We start from the raw sequence: 23,593 nt of genomic DNA, 5'->3' as shown, positions 1-23,593 counted from the left end.
TCAAAGAGCCAGCCACTGAGTTCATGTCAGAGACAGCCCCTGTTCCCCTTACAAGGGAACCCACTTGGATGCTGAGCTGCATGGGCTACATCTGTACAGAGGTTCTAAGTTATCTCCATGCATGGACCTTGGTTGGAGTATCCATCTCTGCAGGCTCCCCTGGGTTCAGGTTTTTTGGCTCTGATGGTCTCCTTCAGTTATGCAGAGGAAAAAATCAATTCAAGCCTAATAATTTTTGTTATCTTTCTTTTTATTAAATTTACAATAAAAGACACCCAAAAGTGGCATTCTATCAGTAAAGATAAAATAATTTTTATAGTAAATGCCACTGTCATGTCTCTGTGGAGTATTAGTTTCACTGAAGTCTGCAAGGTGGCAGTGTTCTTTTTGGGAGAATTATTATTTTGGAGATAAATTCCAATAGTAGTCACTAAAAGAAGCCTTGGTGTGATTATTTATCTCATTGTCCACCCTACATGGATCACATACTTAATTGTCACTATTTTTATGAAAAGCAAATATTTAAAACACGAGTAATTGTTCTTGGCTATAGATAGAAAATGGAGAGGCTCCTGCTGGACAGAACCTACAGTGGAGCTCATGCTGGGTTTTTAAAAGCATGACCAATGGCCCCCAAACAAGACCTGCCTTCGTCAGCAGGGTCTAGAACAATGATGAAAACCAATGTAAAATAATGAGACTATAGCGATTAATTAGGAACATGAAAAGTTTATAAAATAAAGACATGATTGAAGCATATTCTTTGCCTTACTCTTGCCATTTTAATTACTGTATTTGCATGTAACATATTATAGGGTTGTAACTATAACATAATCTCAGAAGGTTGTATGCATTATTGTTTAATCTGATGCAAAACTGCCCTCACTATTCTAGATAGTAAAACCTAGAAAGTAATTTCTATATGTCATGGATTGAATATTGATTTAAAATGTTCCAAGCTATGTATATAGAAGATAAACTGTAATTTCGTTTTTCAATTGTTGTTAAAAATATATAATTTAAATATACTATAGAAGATAGATATTTTTAGAAAAAAATGTAGTACAGTTTACTACTAACTTATGGAAGTTACTAAGACTTTTTTTTTTCTTTTGGCTTGGCCAGTCCACAGAGAACAAGAGACCACCTTTTCCGGAGGAGGCCAGGTCTCAGAAGAAATCCAGCTGAGCAGAAACCTACATAGGCACACTGGACATAAATCTCAACTGTCATGAGCCCACTCCCTTGTATTATTTCTGTTACTAATGATGACTCTCTTCTAGAAATATTATGAGAAGAGTGGGAATTCATTTTCCTTCTGCATCCTTAGCGTGCATGATGAGCCTTCATTTGTTTAGCAGCAGAGGAGGAATTTTGTATCATCAATGACTTTAATGCTATTTCTGGTACCAGCATTCAGAAGATGTATGGCTACTTAAGGAAAGTGTCACCCTGAGCCCAAGGTGTTTTATTATCTTGCTAGGGAGCACCTTCTATGAAATTTCACTTTAAATAAAACAATTTCTAGCTCATACATTCAGTAGATACTGAGTGTCACTGTAAGAGCATTTTTGATCTTGACAGCTACAGCTGTATCTTCAAAAATATGAAAATGGTAGGTGATTCTGTGCTCACAAATAGAAAGTTATTTTTGTATTTCAATCACCTAAAGTCTACATTTTGAGTAAGACTACATAAGCAATGAAATAAAATTGGGAATTTTTGAAATGTTCGTCAGTGCTTCAAGAAGGAAGAACATCCTATATTTTGCCCCAAATGTGGACAAATATTTTACTTTTCTAATAATATAGACAGTTAAAAATTGTAAACGCTTTAAATATGCTCTTTTTAAAAGACCGTCTATAATCCTATGATAAAACAAAACCTTTAAGATTAGTTTGCTAAAACATGATGTACTGGTTAGTTTAGCTGTGAAAGCTACAGCTCCCTTCAAAGTCTCCATGAGCAATCACCCAGATCAGGTTAGCTGGTGGACTCCTCTGGGGTAGACTGCCTTGACTGTGCATTGAGGCAAGAAGACCTGCCCACTGTGTGCAACACCATTTCCTGGGTGAGGGCCTGACCCCTGTAAGAGCGAAGAAAACAGAGTAAACTATCAAACAAGCAAGGGCAGCTACACTCTTTATTCGTTCTTGACTGAGAATGTTATGTTTTTACCTTCCCTTCTCTGAAATGATAAATTGTGACTTGTAATTGTAAACTAATATAAACCCTTTGTCTCCTAAGTTGTTTTTTGTTAGAATTTCTGTTTGTTTTTCATAGCAACAGAAAGGGAATTAGAACATGTGCGTTTACAACTCATAGTACTATAATTAACTAAATAAAACTAAATAGTACAGTTACAGATAACAAGTCTCAAATAAACAATGAATTAACTCTTCCCACATCCTTCTAGAAGATGACATTGCATACAAAAAAAAAAAAAAACTGATTCAATGTGCTGTCTCCTATTTCATTACCTCAGGGTAGTTTCTACAGTTTTTGTTTTGTGTACCAAACATGACATAGATTCTTAGAGTATTGGATCTATTTCAAAGAATAAAAAGATAGCTCCATGGGAAGCTGTAAAATATAGCATCTGTATTAATTCCCAAGAGCCCCTTATTCTTCTCATATGTATTGTTCTTAATAAAGTTTACTTTGCTTTTATGTTTTTAGTGATACAGCCTGAGAATGGGGGAATATATGCCCAGAAATTCCAAAGTTCAGTAAAAGGACATTTCTAGGTACTGCTGACATAGTGTACAATGGTTGGCTTGAGATTGTATCAATTCACTTCATCTCTCCTCGCAGTCTTGTGGTATTCTTCTTTTTCCAGTTATGTTTTAATCATATCCAGAACTTTGATTGTAGAAGTTTAAAGCAGAAGAGATTCTATTTTGTTACTTGTGGACTTGAAGCTCATTGGGATTACTACTTAGATGGTCATTTAAACCATGTACTTTCTTGGGCTTTCTGGTGTGAATGTGAGATTGTAAAGTGTGCATATTTTGTACACTTTTTTCATTTTTAATTAATTTTTATTAATTACAATTTATTCATTTTGTATCCCAGTTGTAGCCCCCTCCCTCTTCCCCTCCAAGCCCCACCCTTTCTCCTTCTTCTTCCATGTCCCTTTCCCAGTCCACTGATAGGAGTGGTCCCACTACCCTTCCATTTGACCCTAGACTATCAGGTTTCATCAGGACTGGCTGCACTGTCTTCCTCTGTGGCTTGGTAAGGTTGCTCTCCCCCTCAGAGGAAGGTGATCAAAGAGCAGGCCAATCAGTTCATGTCAGAGACAGTCCCTGTTCCCATTACTAGGGAATCCACTTGTATACTGAGCTTTCATGGGCTACATCTGTGCAGGGGTTCTAGGTTATCTCCATGAATGGAGTATCAGTCTTAGAAAAGACCCCTGTGCCGAGATTTCTTTTATTCTGTTGCTCTTCTTGTGGAGCTCCTCTCTCCTCCAGGTCTTTCATCTCTCCCTTTTTCATAAGATTCCCAGCATTCTGCTGAAAGTTTGGCTGATTCTCAGCATCTGCTTCGATACCCTGTTGGGTAGAGTCTTTCAGAGTCCCTCTATGGTAGGCTCCTTTCCTGTTCCCTGTTTACTCCCTCTTCCAATGTCTATCCCATTTACCTTTCTGAATGAGGGTTGATCATCTAACCCAGGCTCCTCCTTCTTGCTTAGCTTCTTTAAGTGTACAGATTTTAGAATGTTTGTCCTATATTATATGGCTAATATAGGATGAGATGTTTATAGTGAGTATATACCATGTGCGTCTTTCTGCTTCTGGAATACCTCACTCAGAATGATCTTTTCTAGTTCCTAGCATTTGTTTACAAATTTAATGATTTCCTTGTTTTTAATTGCTGAGTAGTATTCCATTGTGAAAATGTATCACAATTTTTGTATCCATTTCTCAGCTGAGGGGCATCTGGGCTGTTTCCAGGTTTTGGCTACCATGAATAAAGCTGCTACAAATGTGGCTGAACAAATGTCCTTGTTGTATACTTGAGGATATTTTAGATATATGTCTAGCAGTTGTATAGCTGGACCTTGAGGAAGCACTATTCCTAATTGTCTGAGAAAATGCCAAATTAATTTCCAAAGTGGTTGTACAAGTTTACATTCCCACCAGCAATGGAGAAGAGTTCCCCTTTCTTCACAACCTCTCCAGCATGTGTTGTCACTTGAGATTTTGATCTTAGTTATTCTGATGGGTTTAAGGTGAAATCTCAGGGTCATTTTGATTTGCATTTCTCAGATGACTAAGGATGTTGAGCATTTCTTTAAGTGTTTTTCTGGCAGTTGATATTCTTCTATTGAGAATTCTCTCTCTAGCTCTGTACCCCACTTTTAAATTAGATTAGTCCATTTGTTGCTGTTTATGCTTGTTTTATTTGAAGGAGGCTGTATTGCTTGAGTCTGCTTATAAACTCTTACCAATTGAAAAGATTACTGTTTTCTTAGCATCTTTTTTTTTCCTCTAGTAATGACAATGAATATTGGTCACTTTTAGGTTTACTTATTTTGTTATTTTATGCATATTACTCTTTTACCTGCTTGTGTGTATGCTCACCAAATTTATTCCTGATGCCAACAGAGATCAGAAGAGGGCATTAGATTCCCTGAGACAGTTTCAGAGTTAGGGAGGGTGACAACCTGCCACATGGGTCTGGTACCTGTCTCTTCTGGAAGCATAATGCGTGCTTTTAACTTCTGAGCTGACTCTCTAGCCCCCAAATTTTTAAATGTGAGCATTTTTATCTGATTTCAAGAATGTTTCTAGTAAGATAAGTATGCCAAGAAGTATAGTTTTTTGTAGAGGAATTTTAATCAAGAAACATGGATATTCTTACTGGAATACAGACATACATGCCTTTAGTACACATATTTAATCCCAAACAGTGGATGTAAGCTTAATTTGTAGAAGGAAGCATCCATGTTTGAAAACTGATGTCTAGTTGAGGAACAGACAGAGTGATGAATCAGAGAAAGAAATGACATAATGAATCAGAGATAGGATACACACAACTATCATGAGAACAGAAAGTAAAGAAAAGCTACTTGAGAGAACAGTGCAGAGAGACACAGAGAGAAAGAAGTTTGATTAGGAAAGTTTTACTGAGACAGGTTGAAGAGAGAATAAGCTTGACACAAGTAAAGACAGAATGAGCCAGAGAATGAAGAAGAAGAAGAAGAAGAAGAAGAAGAAGAAGAAGAAGAAGAAGAAGAAGAAGAAGAAGAAGAAGAAGAAGATTAGAAGCTAGAGTTAGTCAAGACTAAGCAGAACAATTCAGTCAAAAAGTGAGAGAAGTCGGTTTGAATCAGTCAGCTTGGAGAGTTGTTTAAGCCAGAACAGATGGGTTGAACCAGTCAGCCAGAGTTCAGAAAAAGCTAGAGAGGATGAAATTATGCAGTAAAACATCTCAGAGGCAGAAAACATTCTAGGTCTAGATTAGAGTGTATGGAGACTACAAGCTTCCAGATCTAGGCCTAAGTTAGCAGGAGGAGGCAGTAAGCCCACAAGATGGCAATTCCATCAGGTGAATAACAGTTGCTTTTTCAGTTTTCAGTGGGCTCTGTAGTCATGTCATGGTTTATTTCTGTGAGCCCACATGGATGTTCCATGGCTCTGAATGATCATGACATTTTCTTCTGCTTGTCTTCAGCTTCCCTCTATAACATTTACTCAGTAAGTTATAGTCATCTCACTATTCACAGTAAGTTCTATCACTGTGTGACTTTAATTGTATTTTGCTAAATTAAAGAGGCATTATAAAGTTGTTACCCTTTGCTTTTTCACTTTAATTTCATTTTTCTTTAATCTTTGGAGCACACTACATTATCAATTAGCATAATAAAACTGTCAGTGTGGAATTTAGTAACTATATTGAATATTCTATAAAGTAGACTAATTTGCACAATGCCGGTGTGTGCAAGAAGCAGTAAAATACCATCATTCTCTTACTATACCTTAAAAAGTATCCCACATGTGCCTTAAATTGAGGGTATATTGGACCATTACAAAGGAAAACATTGTCAATGGGTGAATAATATTAATGCTAACCACTTTAGCACTACATTTTATCCAAAGACTTTAATGTGCTCTGTGCATGACAATTAATCAAGTCTTGCTGCATGACACAAAGCAAGGTATTATTATATGCTATTATAATTTAGGCATAACCAATGTTACAGTTAAAGAAGATGAGCTATTCAGTGACTGTCAAAGATCACCTGTTAGTTCAATACCAGAGCAGTCCCACTGAGATTCTCACTACTGCTAACGGTAAGCTCGCTCTGTATGTATTAGATGGGAGTGTTGCACTGTTCCACTGATATTATATGCTATATGCTACATGAGGAAGAAATTTAAGTGCATGTGACTGTAAAGGCTTCAGATTCTATCTAAATTTGTGGCAAGAAATATATATTCTTCTGAACGATGTGGAAATCTCACATATATGAATTGGCCACATTTTATTATTAAGAATGCTATAATATCTTTAAAATAGTGTTGAGTTCCCCTTGTGTTCCTTATCACTGTGAATATGAGAACAGAAGCAAACAGATGGTTCTTGCTTATTATAGCAGAGCTGTTATTAAAGGGATATTCTAAAATAAAATCTTTTGATAAGACAACTACTTAGAAATCAGGATTGTCTGAGTCTTTTCAAGAAGAACACTCAATTTCTCTTAGGATCTTCCTTCATAGTTTGTAGGAACAGCAGTGGTTGAAACTCTCTTGCTTGCTTTCTTTCCTCCCTATATCTATGAGAAACAGTATGAGCAGTGTTCTTCAGTTTTCCTTCTGATACTATCTCTTCATCCAGGACTGTCTATTTGCTCCAACGTCTACCTAAAGAGAATCATTGAGAACGATTTGTACAATTGATTGGTGACATCAAGCACAGAATTGATGCTTCATTGTGCAGGGAGCCCTTCCTAGAGGAGACAGAATTGTCAGGCACAATGCAGAACATGTCTTATGTGGATGAAATTGGATATTACAAAGGCTGAAATTCAGTGTCCGAAATCCTTCTTATCCTCCCTGCTTCTGGACACTACGCAGCACCTATCTCCCTTCAATCCCACAGTCCTTTGGATTTGTATTCATGGTAGCAGTAAGACAAAACTAGCGCAGATAATTGACGTAATTGGCAAACCACAGGGGCACTTAGGCTGCTCACCTGCCTATTTTAGGTTGGCTCATCATCACTCTAATTGGCAGTGGGTAGTTACTGGTCCATTTGCCGTGTATTATGACAAAAGATGCTAATGGGCCCGGCAGTGGGTGTGTTGTGCCTTTGCCCTGCTCCTGGCATGCAGAAAGCAATCCCACTGTTTTTGCATAACAAGTAGGATGGCTGGACATTTTTTTCCAACATCAAAAGGAGCTTTTCCTTTTGAAAAATGACAACTTCTCCTGGCAAAGGCCTAATCTCAGAATTGACATGTATCCTCTCTCGCAGCCATCACACTGAACATTGTCCCTAAAAACAAGAGTCCATCAGTCAAGGCAGTTTTCATCATTTTCACCACATTTTTATTATCAGAACTCCTCTGAAGCTTGAAATTGAAATCTGTTTCTTTCTTGACATTTTTCTCTATATTGGGCATGTAATTATGGGCCCAAACTAAGTTCAAGAGGAATGGATCAACAAAGCCCACAGCTAAGTACACTAAACTTTGATCTTGGAAGAAAATACGAATTCCAAGGTGGTTTAGACAGCTGTGCTGTGAATGCAACGATGAGCAAATGTGGATGAGAAGAAACAACTGTGGTAACTGACAATTTTAATATATGAAAGCAGGAAACATAAGCATAAGCAGAAATTCAACTATCCCAGCATGGGCTGAGAGTAGTTGCTATTCCAAAGAGAATTCATTTTAAGAACAATAAAACAAGTGTTTGCTTGATTAATAATGATTGATATTCTGCTTCCTCTTGACTGGGAGATACTAATTATTATTATTGCCTCAATAAGAATGCTTGTTGTTTTTGTTACTGTGTCAATGACATATATGAACAACAGTGTCCAGGAGACATATTATTCAAAGACTCTGCTTTGCATCCAGACGAAGTTTGGCAGATCTGGAGCAATAGCTTTGGCCAGTGTGGTAGAAAAATCACTGATACAAGGCCTATGAAGAAATTCCTTCCTTATTTTAGTGCCATAGTTAAGTCAGGAGAATAAGCATTAATAAAATGAAGGCTAATAAAATGGTGTGGTGATACTATTTACATTGTGAGGAGGGAGGCACTTAGGAAGTGTGTTCATATTAATTCACTAAAAAGGTGAAAACCCAGAACTAAAGAAAAATTGATTAGAATTCTGTTATCTTTAATTTCTACCTGTTAGCCAGTTTGAATTAAAATCATTGAACATGACTTGTTTTGCTAAGTTTCTAAATAATGACTCAGGTCTGGAAACTGTGGGACCCATTCAGAACCTGGGGTACAGTTTCTTTACTTATGCCATGATGCTAGCAATTGGATCAGGAATTTTTAAAGCTGGCACTCCATCTATCTATCTATCTATCTATCTATCTATCTATCTATCTATCTATCTATCATCATCTGTCCATTAGTCCATCCGTCCATCTGTCTATCCATCCATCCTGTTTGTAATTCTGTTTTAACTAATGTTTCCTGTGTAGGCATTATGATCGTTTTTATTGTGAGCATGGATACACCTAAGAACATTCATATTTTTCTTCAATGTTTGCAGCTGTAACTGCTAATGGAGAACACAGTCCACCATCAATGGGGCAAGGGAGGGTCAAGATACTCCTGCAATATTCTTTTGACTGTGGAGCAGATTAGTACTGTTATAAATAGAGACAAAGCTTTAGGAAGTTAAACCCTAGTAACAATTTGTTAAATAAATCACTGTGGGTATGCATTAGTTATTCCATATTTCAAGGTGTGTTTGCTATGTAGCTTTTGTGTAGTCCATGTGAATATCAATATTATCAAGAATTAGCTAATGGTTACATCTCACTTCCACTGCAGAGTCCTTGCCAGCCAAGCACTTTCTCTTCATATCACAAAACATAGCTCAATTTCAAGAGTTAAAAACTGTTACATTTATTTATTAATTTACTTATTTTATTGGTGCGTGTGTATGAGTTCCTGAGGCATGGTGCACGTGAGAAGGCCAGAGGAACATTTTCAGGAATCCATTAGTTGTGAGTACCCAACTCAAACTGTAGGGAATGGTGACCTGCACCATAACCCATGAGCCATTTCACCAGCACAATTCCAGCACTTTTTAACAGCTGCTCATATCCTGAGCTCCCCAATCCTAGCACTACTTCCTCCTGAAAGAGGTGGCACTTGATATGGGGATGCAGCTATACTCTGTGTGATCCTGTTTAATTCTGCCATACAAGGAACTGTGCTCACATCAGGTCAGGGGTTGTTTGATGCGAATCTGCACAGTCATATAGAAGCAGATTGCCTGCTCTATGAACTCAACATTGACAGAGGATTGTAAATGTTACTACATTGATTTCTTACCTGTATTTGACTTTAGTTGGTGCATAGGAACAAACTTTTTTCTCTTTTCGTCTTCTGAGTAGAAAAAGATAAAGTGACACAATTGAAAAAGAAAGCCTGCAATTACACAAATGTCAGTTTCCTGAGACTCTTAGGAAAGCATTGAGATCAGGTTCTGAGTGGTTGTTGGTAGTGTCACTCACATTTGCTTAGATAACCATCATCAGATATTTACTTAGGGGGTCTGCCCTGGAAGTAAAGCCTAGCTGGGTGCCCCCCCAATATTTACTTCTGTGTTTCTGCATAGTCCTAAAGACCAGTTCTTTGTGCTTCCTAGCTTAGTGTTGGAAATAATGGCTAACAAAGCTTTTGCCCTCTCTTAGAAACCACTCCCATCTCAGGGTATTTTTAGATGCAAGAGCAGACTTAGACTGACTTCACTGGGCCAGCAATCCATCCCAAATGGTTAGGTCTGACTAAGCCACCATGGTGGTGAAGAAATGTAGGTTTGGACTTTATCCTCAAGCTGTGCTCTGCCACCCCACTAGTACTGCCTTGCCTCATGATATAATGCAGAGGCTACCTAGGGCAACTGAAGAAACTCAAGGAAAAGAAATTAGTTTTAGGGCATTTTATTCATGATACAACTCTTCATATCTATACTTTCCTAGAAACTTACAGAGAACAGAAAGAGGTGTCTCAGCATGAAAAGAGGTAGTACAAGTAACTAAAATTCTTTAATTGGATGAGGTGTGAGAAGTTGCTTACCTCACCAGGAAGCAGAAAAAGAGTGCCAGAAAGCAAACCAAGACAGGACCTATCCTAAGGAGACACACCCCTGGTGATCTATCTTCAACTCTTCAAGTTGAAGAGCCCTGCCTCCCAATAACCAGTCCAGCTTGAATTCGTCCACAAATTAATCTATTGTGAGGGGAGCAGCTTCGGTGTGTAAGCACCTCTCCATAGCTAGGGAGTTTTCCACTGATCCATGAGCCTTGGAGCTATTTCCTATTCAGACAATAATGGCAGTTCTTTGGGAATTTAGGAGAAATAACTTAGAAATTCAAGTAGTATTTGATATGAAAAGGAAGGTGAAAATTCTGAGAGGAGCACAGAATTTCTGTGGTTTAGGGAAACTAGCTGTAGGTAGCAGGTTTTAATTCCACCCATATATGGAAGAAGGAACAGGCACATGAATTTAGCCACTCAGTGCTTCAATAGCTTTGCCTTTTACCATTTCTAAGCACAGCCAATACATCACTGGGGCAAGAGTGCCATGATGGTTGTGGACCCTTTTATAATAAATCTTATTTGTCTCCTAGAACTACCATCTCTAGAATACTTCAACTGTCTAAAATATGAAGAAGAGGATTAGGAGAAACTTGGAAAAATCACTTCACACTTTTTAAAAGTTTATCAAACTTATTTTATAGTTGGTGAATATCTTGCTCAGTCAGGAAGTCATGCTTATACCATGATGAATAAGACCTTGGTCTCTAGTTTTTTCTTACTTTTTTCTTTTCTTTCAGAATCCAGTAAGAAAGAGCACTTGGCAAATATTGCCTTGGGTAAGCCAACAACCTATAGTAAAATAATATGAAATGCTCCCCAACTTATTCATTTAAAAACATTTTATTTATGTTTATTTTATTTTATGTTTAGTTATGTGTGTGTGTGTGTGTGTCACACACACACACACACTTGTGCATGCTTGTGTATAAGTATGTACGGGTCAGTGAAAATCCTAGCAGAGGCCAGAGACATTTGCTGTCCCTGGAGCTAGAGTTTTAAAAAGTTGTGTGGCCCCAGATATGGATGTTGGAAATCAAATTCTAGTTTTGTTAACTGCTGACCTAGTTCTTTACTCCCTCCATCTAATTCTTCTTTTGGCTTTCTATTTGTTTGTTTGATTGATTGATTTTCCAAGACAGATAATTTCTGTGTAGCCTTGGCTGTCCTGGACTCACTTTGTAGACCAGGCTGGCCTTGAACTCAAAGCAACCTGCCTGCCCCTGACTCCCTGAGTGCTGAGATTAAAGGTGTGTGCCACCACACCCTGCTTCCCTCTAATCCTTAGCCCTACCTCAAAAGACTTTGGCGATAAAATGGGAGCAGAAATTTTATTTCCTGATGAAAGAGTAAAATTCTTTTAGAGAAAGAACAACAATTTTGTGATGTGGATATCATTAATGTATGTTCTCTGCTCATGGTATAATGAGACTTTTGAATGTATTGCATTATTCAGATATGATTAGTGTTTGCCACTTTAAGTGACTAACCAAAATACAATTTTTCTTTCAGAGTAATAGACGTGAGCTAGAAAAATTCAGCTGTAATTGTTATAGTCACTTAAGATTTAGACTATTTTGGTTGACAAACATTTTTTTCTGAACAGGACTTTATCACCACTACTCCTTACAACATAAAGCAGGCTAAGTTTTCTGAGTGTTACTATTGCTTTTTCCTCTCTCTTCATAGCACAGGCATCTCATGGACATAGGGTTAGAAGCTTTCTCATCTCTGCTGTGTATCCATACTACTATCTGCAATGACTCTCTTCCCACCTGGGGATATAGCTGTGTTTTGGATGAGCATTCCCTAAATGTTCCATACATACAGTATATCCTAGGATGGTTCTCTGAGGATGCTGTGGACTTTTAAGAAGTGAGAACTTTGGCTGATGTATCACAGTATACATAGTCCCCCCAGGGCCCATTGTTTGTTTGGTTTTTTGTTTTGTCTTTGTTGGTCTCCTTGTGGGGTTCCTGTCCCCTCTGGCTCCTTTTATATCCTACTTCTTCTATAAGACTCCCTGCACTCTGTCCAAACTTTGGCTGTGAGTTTCTGCATCTGCTTCGATCCCACACATAGAGAGGACCTAGACCCCCTGCTCAGATGTAACCCATAGAAAGCTCATTGTCCATGTGAGCTCTCTAGTAAGAGAAGAGACAGTCTCAAACATGAACTATGTTGTCTGCTCCTTGATCACTTCTCCCTGGTGGGGTAACCTAGCCAGCCTACAGAGGAAGAGGATCCAAGCAGTCCTGATGGGACTTGATAGGCGGTAGGGGAAGAGGACCTCCCCTATCAGGGGACCAGGAAAGAGGGATAGGGTAGGAAGAGGGAGGGTAGTGGGACAAGGCAGATACAAGGGAAGAGCTACAACTGGATACAAAGTGAATAAATTGTAAATAATAATAATAATAATAATAATAATAATAATAATAATATGAAGAAAGAAAGAAAGAAAGGAAGGAAGGAAGGAAGGAAGGAAGGAAGGAAGGAAGGAAGGAAAGAAGAAAGAAAGAAAGAAAGAAAGAAAGAAAGAAAGAAAGAAAGAAAGAAAGAAAGAAGGAAAGAAAGAAAGAAAAGACCTGATGGGAAGGCCTTGTGTCCCCCAGGGGCCATTGTTTATGGGCTATCAGAATTTCCCTCCTTTTATCCATCCTTCTAAACCTCTCTTTCCATCCCTGTCCGTGGTTTGTGATTTAAACACTTGCTCTGACTTTCCTGTAAGATGTGCCACTTCATGAGAGACCAAGTCAATAGCATTGCTGTATAGACTCAAACCATCACAACTACAGCTAATGCATGGCCCTTCACTTGTGAGTAGCCCGTGTTGGTGTTTCATTTTCCAGTGACATGAAACTGTCTGATAGAAAAATGGACCTCATATAGTTGGAATGTTTTTTTGTTTCATGAGGATTAGGTAATGTATGTGTCTGGTATGTGCTAGAACTCAATTATTGCTACTTAATTCAGAGAAAATTAGTATTTAATATAGCCATCTTGCACGTTGAATTTTAAAATTGCTTTAAGAGATTTAAAATGATTCTATTACAACATTATCAGCATATGAAGCCAGGTTTTTAATTAGCTGGATTTAATCATTCCAAACATAGAACATACAACAAAACATCACACTGAACCCCAGAAATAAATAAATAAATAAATGTATATATATAATTTATCACTTAAAAATAAAATCTGAGAAGGGAAAATTGAGATTCTTTAGTACCCCCTCTTCATCATTAAGATTTTCATGACAGTCATTAATACTTTGTTTTAAAATGTTCTCTAAGAACTCCAGTGCTTTTGAAAGTACTATTCTGTTGGGAAAATAAAAAGAAAGTCATTATTATAAAATGTATGGATGGATCTATTAATAATGTCGTCTACATGTTTATCCTGTTTGCTGTGGCACCAGAGCACTTCACAATAAAAAAAGATCAGGACGTGTGTGTGTGTGTGTGTGTGTGTGTGTGTGTGTGTATGTCTGTGTGTGTTTCCTTCTCACACTAGATGGCAAGCAGAGCTTTAAAGAGACTGGTTTACCTTTGCTTCTCCTGTCATATATACAAGAATCTATGACAAAAATTAGAAGCTGGTATCAAATATATTCTTAGTCAAAAGTGTACTAATTTCTACATGTACACACACACACACACACACACACACACACACACCCCTAAGGGACAGAAGAATAACAGCTGAAAGGGTGATGATGGGGAAGCACTGGTTAAAAAAACTGAATCTGTAAAGTCACAATTCACAGGTATTTAGCATATTCTAGGTATGTAACACTATCTTAAAAAGAAACTGATTTGTTAAATTATTTTAGTTAAAATAACTAGTGTTCAGATGTAGGAACAATATTTTCAGGTGCAGTTATATTGACAGTGTTTTTTGAAGTCATTACCTAGAAAATGTCTGTGTGTTGCAAAACAGGAAGATGAAGAAAAGACACTCTAATGTCTTCGTCTGTCACATAGCAGGGCACGGCTTGGCTTTGTGCTTCAGTTGTGAAAAGGCATCATTTCCCCAAGAGACTCACGGAGCACTTGAAAAAGTATCCTGAATCAGAGAACACCAAAGAAGGCAGCACATGGCTTGGAATTGATTGCAAGAGCCAAAGGAAAGGACTAGCTATAGCAGGGGCAGCAAGAGACCAAGCCATGTGCAAACTTAGGTGGTACATCTCAACAAGAGTTAGTGTTTTAGAAAAATAAGATATTATTAAAAGGAAAGTGATTTAAAGAGTTTAGAAAACAAGTTTAATTTACAAGGGCTAGGCAGCATAAAGACTAGAAATATATATTTTTTTCCTGGTTATAAAGGCAAGATGTTCAAGAGTGTAGCCTGGTTGCCCAAAGTCTGTCTTCTTGTAGGACATGGCTCTCTTGTCCTTTTCTTTGTGTTAAGGCATTTCTGATGTCTCTCTCACTTATTATGAGCTCAGCAATACTGAATTAGGAATCTATCCTCATTTCCTGATTAATTCAACTTTTATTAACTCTTTAAGTTCCTGATTCAAGGGTAGTCATCTAGGGATTGGAATTCAGCATTTGAATTTTTGAAGAGAGAATATAATCTGTAACTTTGCAGTTTATTTTTGTATCTGAGATGTAAAATAAGCCAGAACTCAGGAGATGATGGTAGGTAGGTTGTTGCCTAGATAGGCTGGCCAATCTAGGCAATGAAGAAAGTTCAAGAATAGCTGAAACAAAACCAGCTAAACCAAGTCAAACAAAAAAAGACAAAAATGAATCAATCATTGGACTTACTAAAAATATTTCTAGGTCATCACAAGATTAGCTGAGCTACATATCCTGTACCATACAGTTCATGGTACAAAAGTATATATTATATATAATATGAATAAAAAATATATAGTATATGTTGATGAGAAAGATAAACTGAAAGTCTGTGAGATCTAGAGTTGTATTCTTAGAAATAAAAACTTGAAAGGAATAGTGTCATTGTTAGGGTGCTTTTCTAACTCCTAGAAAGGGTTGTTTATAATCAGTACATATTTGTTAATTAAAGAAACAGACAAGGGTAAGGGCTCTTTTACTTATCTCATGCTAATGTGATTTTTGTTATAGAATTTTTAATCTCATTTCTTAAAAATACCTTACTATTTTCCCCAAGCTGTATATGTTTTAAAATAAAGAGTTTTCTTATGATAAATTTTAAGAGTAGGTCTTATTAAAGATATAATTTAAATTCAGCAGAGAAAGATAATGCTAGTCCTATTCATTATATAATATTATTTCTTTAACTGCTTTTTAATCAAAGACAGAATTGTATATGCTGAGATGAAATGCTGAATTTGTGCTGTAAAGACCGAGGCAGACTCTTGGGTTCTTCTAGGACTCTTGAAATTTTATTTTTGCTTTTAAATAACATAATGTTAATACTCCTTTTCTTTGTTTTCATGAGTTCCTTTGAACCTACTATAGAAGTTGATGGCAGAATTCAGTTTGGGGCAAAACAGAGACCTCTAAATTGAGTATGAATGTCTCTGACCTTTTTACACTTGACTGTTGTGGCAGAAAATAACATTAACAAATAACAGAAAACAGATTAAATAAAGATTAAGGAAGTTTAGGCTAAAATACTGGAGGCAGAAGCTCTCCTCCCTAGATATACTCAGCTTTCTAAAGTAATATTTCTAGATGCTCACCCTCCTCAGAGTGCTCGTTCCCTAAAAGGAAGGAAGCAGGGCCTGGAAAGGGCAAACACTCAAGATTCTCAATGGACAGAGCCTGGCTACCTTTTAAGAGACAGCACTGACTTGTCAAAAAACTCCATGCATGCATTTAGATCACTGTAGCATGTCACTTCTTTAGCTACTATGCTGAGGAGCTCCCTGCCAGAAAGTTCCTCAATGGAGGAGAGTGTAAGCATCCATGTTATAATCAAGTTGATACAGACTTGTTTGTGAAAGGACTAGATGGTGTTGAGCAGAGGACATCTCCCTTTCATCTAGTGACAAGACCTATTCTCAGATGCACCGCTTCATCTCTTCAGAGGAAGGTGAATGGGCATTCCATTGAGAAAATTAGACAATTAAATTTTGTGAAGTATATTATACAAATGTTATCTTTTTGGCAAGAGGTCATGTATCTCCATTCTATATGCAGGGCTTGTTTACTAGCCTTAAACTTTGTCTGTTGGGTACATTCCAACTGCCAGTGCTAGAAAGCTTTCTCCCTTAAGAGACCCCCAAATTTATGAAGGAGAGGCTTTGGTATTTCTGAGAACAGGCATATTTGGTGAATTATCTGTTTAACAAATTAAATATGTGGAAATTAAAAAAAAGAGACTTAAAAAAAAGAAATGTTGTCATACGTTCAATGCATATCCCATTTGTCTTTCTAAATGAGGATTGATCATCTTACCCCATGTCCACTTTCTTGATTATCTTCTTTAGGTGTATAGATTTCATTATGTTTATCATATCTTATAGGTCTATATAAGGGAGTATATTCCATGTTTGTCTTTCTCCTTCTGGGATACTTCACTCAGAATCATCTTTTCTAGATCCCACCATTTGCCTGCAAATTTCATGATTTCCTCTTTTTTGATTGCTGAGTAGTATTCCATTGAGTAAAAATACCACAATTTCTGTACCCATTCCTCCGTTGATGGACATCTGGGTTTTTTCCAGGTTCTGGCTATTACAAATAAAGCTGCTACAAACATGGTTGAGCAAATGTCCTTATTGTGTACTTGAGCAAATTTTGGGTGTATGCCTAGCAGTGGTATGGCTGGGTCTTGAGGAAGCACTATTCCTAATTGTCTGAGAAAGCACCAGATTGACTTCCAAAGTGGTTGTACCAGTTTACATTCCCACCAGTAATGGAGGAGGGTTCCCTTTTCTCCACAACCTCTCAAGCATGTGTTGTCACTTGAGTTTTTCATCTTGGCCATTCTGATGGGTGTAAGGTGAAATCTCAGGGTCGTTTTGATTTGCATTTCCCCAATGGCTAATGACGTTGAGCATTTCTTTAAGCAGAAAGCATCGGAAAGACTCTACCTAGCAGTGTTCCAAAGTAGATACTAAGACTCATAACCAAACCTTCGGCAGAGTTCAGGGAATCATATGAAAGAAGGGGAGTTTGATGTGGAAAGGATAGGAGCTCCACAAGGACCAAACATATCTGAGCACAGGGTCTTTTCTGAGATGGACACTCAACCAAAGACCATGAGAGTATAAAGCCTAGAACCTCTGCTCGGATGTGACCCGTGATAGCTCAGTAATCAATTGGTTTCCCATAGTAAGGGGAACAAGGACTATTTCTAACAGGAACTCAATGACTGGCTCTTTGACCTCCCCACATCCCAAGGGAGGAGCAGTACTGTTAGGCCACAGAGGAGGACTTTGCAGCCAGTCCTGAAAATACCTGACAAAAGGGAGTCATATGAAAGGGGAGGAGGTCCTCCCCTATCAGTGGACTTGGAAAGGGGCAGGGAGGAGATGAGGGAGGGAGGGTGGGGTTGGGGAGGGAATGAGGGATACAGCTGGGATATAGAATTAGCAAAATGTAACTAATGAGAAAAATAAAATTAAAAAAAGAAATGTTATCTTTTTAAAATTGTAATTAAATCTATATGCTTATTTATTGTTTAGGGAGTGTCAAATGGGTGCCATGGCATGCATGCGGAAGTCATAGGAGCAAGCTCTTCTATCATTTGTCTCCCAGAGACTAAATTCATGTTGGCAGTCTTGGCCGTGAAGGTCTTTTCCCACTGAGCTTTTTTTTTCCCCCCCTGGATTATGAAGCAGTTTTCAACTTGATATCTTAAACCAGACATCAATGAAAATATTTTAGATCAATATTAAAATATATATTAGAAAATGTTGGTTCAGTTGGTTGCCAACCTTTTACCAACTCTTTTCTAATAATTCAGTACCAATAGTTAGAGAAATCATAGATATTTACTTTGTACCTGCTATCTATGCTATAGGAAATAATCTCTCTGGAGCATTCGGATACCACCCCATGAGGGAGGTACAATGGGTCCTTTATGTTTAGTTTTGTTCATAGTGATTAGTGAGAAGGAACCCTGAAAATAGCAATAGGATATTCAGGTACAGCACAAAGCATGGATGCTTACTGCTCATCACAGGATACCCAGGGTGCTCACCTACAGTCCTGATTCTTTTACAATATTCACTTTATACTCAGTCAATTTTTTTAAACCAGATCTCCAATAAAAAACAAACTGAGTTAAAGAAACAAAATGAGAGAAAACATTGCTTTGTACAGTAAGACATGTTTCTAAGTCTATGAACCTAGCTTCTGGAGTATCTTGATTGACATTCTTTGTTTTACTTCTCTGAACATTGTCTTTGCCACATTCTTTCTCTGAGGCTATGGACAAGAAGAATGTTATTTGCTACCACAAGAGACATGGTGGTTCAAGGGACACCACCGAGAACAGAACTACTATATTTGACACATTGATTACATCACCATCCTTCACTTAATGAGTGCATTTCCAGCACTAAGGCCAAATTTTGCTATCTACTAGTGGGAGCTTTTTGCTGGATGTGGAGTCACCATGCAAGGTTGTATGATTTTGACCTATAGTAGTTACTCTGATGTTTATGAAATTTAAATTATTATTATTATTGCACGCATGCACACATATACACAAGTTCCCACATGTGCCATGGCACACATGTGGAGGTCAGAGGAGAACTTTTGGGAGTCAGTTTCTTCTTCCATCTTTTTTTTTTTCATTTTTTTAATTCTTTAGGCAGCCCCATCCTCAGATAGAATGGCACTGCACACATTTAGAGTATTCCAGATCATCTAAGTATATCCCTCATACAGATTTTTATTTTTGTAATGATGATACCAAATCTCATCAAACTGACCATCAAGCCAACACCCTTTATAAACTTGGCAGACAAAGATAGCACTTTAAATCTGTAATTCAACCCTTGTTCCCATAGACTCTTGGCCATCTCATATTGCAAAATATATTGGTCCAATATCAAAAGTTTTCTTTTTTTGATATTTCTTTTTTTATTTTTTCTTTTTTTTTTTTTTTTTTTTTCTTTTTTTTTATTTTATTTTATTTTATTTTTATCAGTTACATTTTATTAACTCTGTATCCCAGCCGTGTCCCGATCCCTCATTCCCTCCCAGTCCCTCCCTCCCTCCCTCCCTCCCTCCCTCATCTCCACCGTGCCCCTTTCCAAGTCCACTGATGGGGGGGACCTCCTCCCCATTCATCTGATCCTGTTTTATCAGGTATCTTCAGGACTGGCTGCAAAGCCCTCCTCTGTGGCCTAACAGGACTGCTCTTCCCTTCGGGGGTGGGGAGACCAAAGAGCCAGTCATCGAGTTCCTGTTAGAAATAGTCCCTGTTCCCCTCACTTTGGGAAACCAATTGGTTACTGAGCTACCACAGGCTACATCTGAGTGGAGGTTCTAGGTTATGTCCATACATGGTCCTTGGTTGAATGTCAGTCTCAGAAAAGACCCTGTGCCCAGATATATTTGGTCCTTGTGGAGCTCCTATCCTTTCCCCATCAGACTAACTCCCCTTCTTTCTTATGATTCCCTGTACTCTGCCAAAGGTTTAGTCATGAGTCTTTGCTTTGAAAACACTGCTAGTTAGAGTCTTTCAGATGCGCTCAGTAGACTCCTGTCATACATTCAATGCACATCCCATCTGTCTTTCTAAATGAGGATTGATCATCTTACCCCATGTCCGCTCAATTGATTATCTTTTTTAGGTGTATAGATTTCATTATGTTTATCATATCTTATAGGTCTATATAAGTGAGTATATCCCATGTTTGTCTTTCTCCTTCTGGGATATTTCACTCAGAATGATCTTTTCTAGATCCCACCATTTGCCTGCAAATTTCATGATTTCCTCCTTTTTGATTGCTGAGTAGTATTCCATTGTATAAAAATACCACAATTTCTGTACCCATTCCACCGTTGATGGACATCTGGGTTGTTTCCAGGTTCTGGCTATTACAAATAGAGCTGCTATAAACATGGTTGAGCAAGTGTCCTTTTTGTGTACTTGAACAAACTTTGGGTATATACCTAGCAGTGGTATAGCTGGGTCTGTAGGAAGCACTATTCCTATTTGTCTTAGAAAACGCCAGATAGCTTTCCAGAGTGGTTGTACCAGTTTACATTCCCACCAGCAGTGGAGCAGGGTTCCCCTTTCTCCACAACCTCTCCAGCATGTGTTATCGCTTGAGTTTTTCATCTTGGCCGTTCTGATGGGTGTAAGGTGATATCTCAGGGTCGTTTTGATTTGCATTTCCCTGATGGCTAATGAGGATGAGCATTTCTTTAAGTGTTTTTCTGCCATTCGATATTCCTCTGTCGAGAATTCTCTGTTTAGCTCTGTTCCCCATTTTTTAATTGGATTACTTGGTTTGCTGCTTTTCAGCTTCTTTAGTTCTTTGTATATACTGGATATTAGTCCTCTGTCAGATAAAGGGTTAGTGAAGATTCTTTCCCAATCTGTAGGCAGTCGTTTTGTTTTGATGACGGTATCCTTTGCTTTACAGAAACTTTTCAGTTTCATGAGGTCCCATTTATTGATTGTTGCTCTTAGAGCCTGTGCTGTTGGTGTTCTGTTCAGGAAGTTGTCTCCTGTGCCAATGAGTTCTAGGCTGTTCCCCACTTTTTTTTCCAATTGATTTAGGGTATCTGGTTTTATGTTGAGGTCCTTGATCCACTTTGACTTTAGTTTTGTGCAGGGTGATAAATATGGATCTATTTTCATTTTTCTGCATGTAGACATCCAGTTGGTCCAGCACCATTTGTTGAAGATGCTGTCTTTTTTCCATTGAATGGAATTGGCTTCTTTGTCGAATATCGAGTATTCATAGGTGTGTGGATTTATTTCTGGGTCTTCTATGCGGTTCCATTGATCCTCCTTTCTGTTTCTATGCCAGTACCATGCAGTTTTTATTACTGTTGCCCTGTAGTACAGCTTGAGATCAGGAATGGAGATACCTCCAGATGATCTGTTGTTGTACAGGATCGTTTTGGAGATTCTGGGTTTTTTGTTTCTCCATATGAAGCTGAGAATCTTTTTTTCAAGGTCTGTAAAGAATTGAGATGGTATTTTGATGGGAATTGCATTGAATCTGTAGATTGCTTTTGGCAGTATGGCCATTTTCACAATGTTAATCCTACCAATCCATGAGCACGGGAGATCTTTCCATCTTCTGATATCTTCTTCAATTTCTTTCTTCAGAGACTTGAAGTTTTTCTCAAACAGGTCTTTCACTTGCTTGGTTAGGGTCACACCAAGGTACTTTATGTTATTAGTGGCTATTGTGAAGGGTGTTGTTTCCCTAATTTCTTTCTCAGCCTTTTTGTCTTTGGTATATAGGAGGGCTTCTGATTTTTTTGAGTTGATTTTGTATCCTGCCACTTTGCTGAAGGTGTTTATCAGCTGAAGGAGTTCTCTGGTTGAATTTTTGGGGTCGCTCATGTATACTATCATATCATCTGCAAATAGTGACACTTTGACCTCTTCCTTTCTGATTTGTATCCCCTTGATCTCCTTTAGTTGTCTTATTGCTCTGGCTAGGACTTCAAGTACTATGTTGAAGAGATATGGGGACAATGGACAGCCTTGTCTTGTCCCTGATTTCAGTGGGATTGATTTAAGTTTCTCTCCATTGAGTTTGATGTTAGCTATAGGCTTGCTATATATTGCCTTTACTATGTTTAGGTATGTGCCTTGTATCCCTGATCTCTCCAAGACTTTAAACATGAATGGGTGTTGGACTTTGTCAAATGCTTTTTCGGCGTCTAAGGAGATGATCATGTGGTTTTTCTCCTTCAGTTTGTTTATGTAGTGGATTACATTGATGGATTTCCGTATGTTGAACCACCCTTGCATGCCAGGGATGAAGCCTACTTGGTCATGGTGGATGATATCTTTGATGTGTTCTTGGATTCGGTTTGCAAGTATTTTATTGAGTATTTTTGCGTCAATGTTCATAAGAGAGATAGGCCTAAAGTTCTCTTTTTTTGTTGGGTCTTTGTGTGGTTTAGGTATTAAGGTGACTGTGGCTTCATAGAATGAGTTTGGTAGTGTTCCTTCTGTTTCTATTTTGTGGAATAGCTTGAGGAGAATTGGAGTTAGCACTTCTTTGAAGGTCTTGTAGAATTCTGCGCTGAAGCCATCTGGTCCAGGGCTTTTTTTGGAGGGGAGACTGTTAATGACTGCTTCGATTTCCTTGGGAGATATAGGGCTATTCAGTCTTTCTACCTGATCTTGACTTAGTTTTGGTAGATGGAATCTTTCAAGAAAATTATCCATTTCATTTAGATTCTCAAATTTTGTGGCATATAGGCTTTTGTAGTATGACCTAATAATTGTTTGGATTTCCTCAATGTCTGTGGTTATGTCCCCATTTTCATTTCTGATTTTGCTGATCTGGATAGTTTCTCTCTGCTTTTTAGTTAGTTTGGCTAAGGGTTTGTCTATCTTGTTGATTTTCTCAAAGAACCAGCTTTTTGTTTCATTGATTCTTTGGATAGTTTTATTTGTTTCTAGTTGATTGATTTCAGCCCTTAGTTTGATTATTTCCAGCCGTCTGCTCCTTTTGGGTGTATCTGCTTCTTTTTGTTCTAGGGTTTTCAGTTGGGCCATTAAGTTGTTTGTATGTGATGTTACGAATTTCTTCTTGCAGGCACTTAGTGCTATAAATTTTCCTCTGAGCACTGCTTTCAGTGTGTCCCATAAATTTGGGTATGTTGTGCCTTCCTTTTCATTGAATTCTAGGAAGTCTTTAATTTCTTTCTTTATTTCTTCCTTAACCCAGCTGTCATTGAGTAGTAAGTTGTTCAGTTTCCATGTGCGTGTCGGCTTTTTGTTGTTTCTGTTGCTGTTGAGGTCGAGCTTTAGTCCATGGTGGTCAGATAGTATACAAGGGATTATTTCTATCCTTTTGTATCTGTTGAGGCTTGCTTTGTGGCCCACTATATGGTCTATTTTGGAAAAGGTTCCATGCGGTGCTGAAAAGAAGGTGTACTCTTTTGAGTTTGGGTGAAATGATCTGTAGATGTCTATTAGGTCCATTTGATTTAGGGATTCTGTGAGTGCTTTTATTTCCCTATTTGGTGTCTGTCTAGTTGATCTGTCCCTTGGTGAGAGTGGAGTGTTGAAGTCTCCCACTATTAAGGTATTAGGATCAATGTATGTTTTAAGCTTTAATAATGTTTCATTTACGAATGTCGGTGCTCTTGTATTTGGGGCATAGATATTCAAGATTGTGATGTCCTCTTGGT

The sequence above is a fragment of the Meriones unguiculatus genome, chromosome 20 (genome assembly GCF_030254825.1).
Source record: "Meriones unguiculatus strain TT.TT164.6M chromosome 20, Bangor_MerUng_6.1, whole genome shotgun sequence".
Taxonomy (NCBI): Eukaryota; Metazoa; Chordata; class Mammalia; order Rodentia; family Muridae; genus Meriones; species Meriones unguiculatus.
This window is presented reverse-complemented; position numbering follows the sequence as displayed.